The 4,455-nt window shown below is 40.2% G+C and overlaps 1 pseudogene across 1 annotated transcript; it reads left to right on the forward strand.

Moving 5' to 3' along the window:
- Positions 1-853: 853 nt before the first annotated feature.
- On the forward strand, positions 854-1,356 carry LOC308427418 (NADH dehydrogenase [ubiquinone] 1 alpha subcomplex assembly factor 4-like; annotated as a pseudogene). Its single transcript has one exon. The product of its transcript is annotated as an NADH dehydrogenase [ubiquinone] 1 alpha subcomplex assembly factor 4-like (transcript).
- Positions 1,357-4,455: the final 3,099 nt, after the last annotated feature.

Consider the following 4,455-nt stretch of genomic DNA (forward strand, 5'->3'; position numbering starts at 1 on the left):
AACACACCCAAGAGGAGTAGACGTCAGGAAACACTCAAACATAGAGCTAAAATTAACCAAGTAGAAACAAAAAGAACCATACAAAGAATCAACAAAACCAGGAGCTGATTCTTTGAAAAAAATCAACAAGATTGATAAACCCTTAGCCAGACTAGCTAGAGGACACAGAGAGAGTATCCAAATTAACAAAATCAGAAATGAAAGGGAGACATAAAAACAGAAACTGAGGAAACCCAAGAAATCATCAGATCCTACTACAAAAGCCTGTACTCATAAAACTGGAAAATTAAGAGGAAATTGACAATTTACTAGACCGATACCAGGTACAAAAAGTAAATCAAAGTGCATCTGAGGTTCCTCAGGGTGCTCAGCTCTCTGCTGGCAGGTTCTTAGACTCATGGCTGTGAGCTGTCTTTGGCTCTGGGCACAGAGGGATCTCAAAGGGCTTTCGGTGTCCCTCCCATTATTTCCTATTTTACCTAGGCCTGCAAGCCAGGGCTGGGGTAACAAAAGGAAATGGATCCTCTACCTTATCAGGTATGAAGGAGTGGCTTGCTAATGGGGCCTGAAAGAGGTGAGGGAAAGTAAGGGTATACCCTATGCCCCTACCAGTCTCTCCCAATTGTCTTTCATGAAGCCCCCCTCTTCTAGCTTTCGTTCACCTCTTCATAACACTATACAATATGCCTTCTTCCTTGAGAGAGATTCTTCTCCCCCCCTCCTGGTTTCTTACTAGGTAGTAATCCTGTGTGGTTATTCAGATTGTAGTTCTCATATCAGATCCTTAAAGACATCCTTACAAAAGAACATGAGTAGTGAACTAAGGGCATCATGATGTCCAGAGGGGGCTTTCATGACCTACACCTTCAGGAACTTCCAGGTGGAGAAACGAGCAGAGCAGGAGATGTACAGAGGCATCCCTCCATGGTACCCAAGCACCCTTCCACCCACAGCCTCCTGGAGGAGCAGTTGAGTCAGGATACAAAGATAGGAAAATTTCTAGCTAAGATAACAAGCTGCTGTCATTATTAGGAGATGTATATGTCGATTCCAAAGATCTGGTGCCTTCTTTGCTGGTAAAAGACAAACCACATCTAGAAGCAAAGGGATTCAGAGTGCTGCTAGGAGATCACTTGGACAATAATAACATGGACATTCCAAAGGCATTTTTACAGTTATAGAAGCACCATCCCTTCTCAATATCTATAAAATTTCCCCAGAAACATGGACTGCTGAGAAAATCTCTCAAGAATACCATTAGAACTGAAGGATGTAAATTTCCTTCTCAGATATTTCCTTACTTTTGAGGTCAAATTCTTTCCTTCTGAAGACAGGGAAGTGCTAGAACCAAATTGAAGAAGGTCACTAAACAATTCTTTGGATGCCCTTCCAAGTGTCTGTCCTGTTTTTCGTGTATTAAATTATACAAGTTACTGTGAGGTGAGGGCAATAACTTTGATAGCTCTTTGGCCTCTTCAAGATTGTTTGTATGATTTTTTAAATTTGAGTATGGCTGGTTCCTAGGTGTGTGTCAACAGTATTGATTATGTGGTCTTTATGATTCAATACTAAGTTTTACTTTTCAGTAGGATGGTTGGTTGGTTGTAGGAGACACTGAAGCAAGCTCCCTCCTGAATACTATGAGCCTGGCATTGTGTTAGGACAGACCAATTGCAGTAAGAAATTTGTCTGTATTTGCCAAGTGAAGAAAGGAAGGAGAATAAGAGCAAAGGAAAAAAGCTGAAGATAAGAACTCCTCAGAATGAAAATCCATTAGGGCTTTTAAAAGTTTTAATTGGTTTTAAACATGAAATAACGATTTAGAAGAATTAGTGCTTCTGTGACATGCTAATAGCCTCTCTTTTGACAAGTAGAAATCCATAACTTGAAAAGTTTGCAGAGAGGCAATACTTAAAATTATTTGAACAAATAACTTTGCATAATTTAGAAATGAGAGAAATATGAATGAACAGCTAAAACTAAGAGGTCCCAGTTTGATAGCCAAACATCCTGTTTTCATTCTAGGAGAAAAATAGCCAGTAGAAATGTAGCATTAATTCCTGAAGGGACCTAGAAATTTACCAATTCATTCACTTAAACTCTGGAGCATGACACAGTCCAGTAACAGAATCTCAGATGAAGTAGAATGAGTTTGTCTCATTCTGGCATGGGAGACCTGTGGTTCTTAGCCAAATATTTTGACTGATCTGAAACTAAATTCCTATAAAATTATAACTCTGCCTTATGTAAATTTCAGGACAGTAGTGAAGATAAATGACAAAAGACCAGGCAAGTACAAAGTCTTTGGTTTACAATGGATGCCTACAGATCATATGACTGAGTTGCCTGTAGTTTGTGGAGCAAGGAAACCAGAGTTTAGGTTATCAGAATTCTACTGGTCTTTTTACTTATTCTGCCAAAATTAAACACATTTTCAGGGGACAGAATGGATTTGGGGGAATGGGCTCTTCCATAATCTTTCTAAGGACCAGACAGACATACTAGCCTTGAGATGCCCCTTGAAATGACATAGAAGAAGAAAAGTTTTCAGCAAAGTGATGGAGGGAGCCAGATGTAACAGGCAAGATGGGAGTTGGAGGAATGTTTGTAAACTTTTCCAGATCTAGTTTTAGTGAATGAACTATGCCTACTTCTTTGTGGTTCAATAAGTTAGTTCAAGAGAACAAGCTAATTCTGATCATTGCAAATTATATTTGACAATGCAGTTAAATCCATCTTCTTTCAGTTCCAAATTAATATGTGAATCCTATGTGCTGACTCAAATTTCCTGGGGGCTGGCTGATAAAAATAAGGTTTCTTTCTTTCATTTTTTTTTTATAGTACAGAATAGAGTTTATTTACGTCATGGGAGATTTAAGAGGGTAGTTCAGGTGCTGAGAGAGAGACACACACACACACACACACAGAGAGAGAGATAACGAGAGAGAGAGAGAGAGGGAGAGAGAAAGAGAGAGAGAGAGGGAGAGAGAAAGAGAGAGGAATAGAGAAGTAGAGGCCTGCCATTAGCATGTGGAGAGTGAGGGGGGAAGGAAAGGGGAAGAGGATTTGTAGGGTTGGGAGAGCAAGAGACCCAGGAGGCAAGAGGGGCCAAGAGAGAGAGGAGGGGGCAAGCAGCCCCTTTTATAGTGTCAGGTCACTGGGGTGGAGCATACCAGGCTATTGCTAGTAATTGAAGGGTGGGGTTTTCAGAATCCCAACATTCCTCCATTTTGGTTAATTAGAAAAGAAAAATTAGAGGTGATGATGGACCAGGAATAGGGTTGTTGTGATCTCTTGACTGCTTCATGCTTGTTTGGGGCTACATTTCCTGAGAGTCCAGAAAAGTGAGGGTAGGGATGTTTGTCCAGTCTTAAAGTTGGCTGTTTCCTTGCTATCCAGCATCTGTGGAACCATCTGAGGATAGAAGGAACAGGTCCAGTAGAAGAGTCTGTGTCTGCGAGAGAAAGCTGAAGCATCTGTAGGTTGCTTCTCTGTTCTAGATGTAATGAGCACCTGGACTTGACAAGATGCTTGAACACACTTATGTATACATTATAGGTAGAAATTAAATGCATTTGGTTTGGAAGAAAGAAAGATTTTTCAGGAGCAATCCTAATGCTGCCTGCCATTCCTCCCCTTTTCTTATTGTAAAAAGGAGAAAAATGGGAGGGGGAGGCCGATGGTGAAAGGGGAATAGGAACGGCTAGGGTCTCATTGGCTACTTCCTGCTGTCTTGGGGTGTCGTTAGGGTTCAGCTGGCTTTCACCATCAGGGTCCACTTGGCAAACATTCACATCAGGATTCTCTATGAACAGTGGCTAATAGTCCTGTAACAAGAGTTAATTAATAGTTTGGTTAGATAGTTTCTGTGTCTATCATTGATGTAGACAGAGGATTGATAAAATTTGGAGCAAATTACCAAAGAATGTATCCTGATGTGTTAGAACAGGGACTCGAAAAGGCTGCTCACTCTCCCCCTACCTATTCAACATAGTACTGGAAGTCCTGGACGGAACTAGTAGACAGCAAAAGAAAATCAAAGGGATACAAATTGGAAAGGAAGAAGTAAAAACATCACTATTTGTAGATGACATTGATAGTGTACTTAAGTGACCCCACAAATTCCACCAGAGAACTCCTACAGTTGATAAACAAGTTCAGCAAAGTGGACAGATATAAAATTAACTCAAACAAATCAGTAGCCTTCCTATATTCAAAGGACAAACATTTGGAGAAAGAAATTAAGGAAAAGATACCCTTCACAATAGTCACAAAAACTATGAAATACCTTGGTGTGACTCTAACTAAGCAAGTGAAGGACCTGTATGACAAGAACTTCAAACTTCTAAAGAAGTAAATCGAGGAAGATCTCGGAAAATGGAAAGATTTCCCATGCTCATGGATTGGAAGGATCAACATTTTAAAAATGGCCATCTTACAAAAAGCAATCTACAG

Source organism: Micromys minutus, assembly GCF_963924665.1.
Source record: "Micromys minutus genome assembly, chromosome: 11".
NCBI lineage: Eukaryota > Metazoa > Chordata > Mammalia > Rodentia > Muridae > Micromys > Micromys minutus.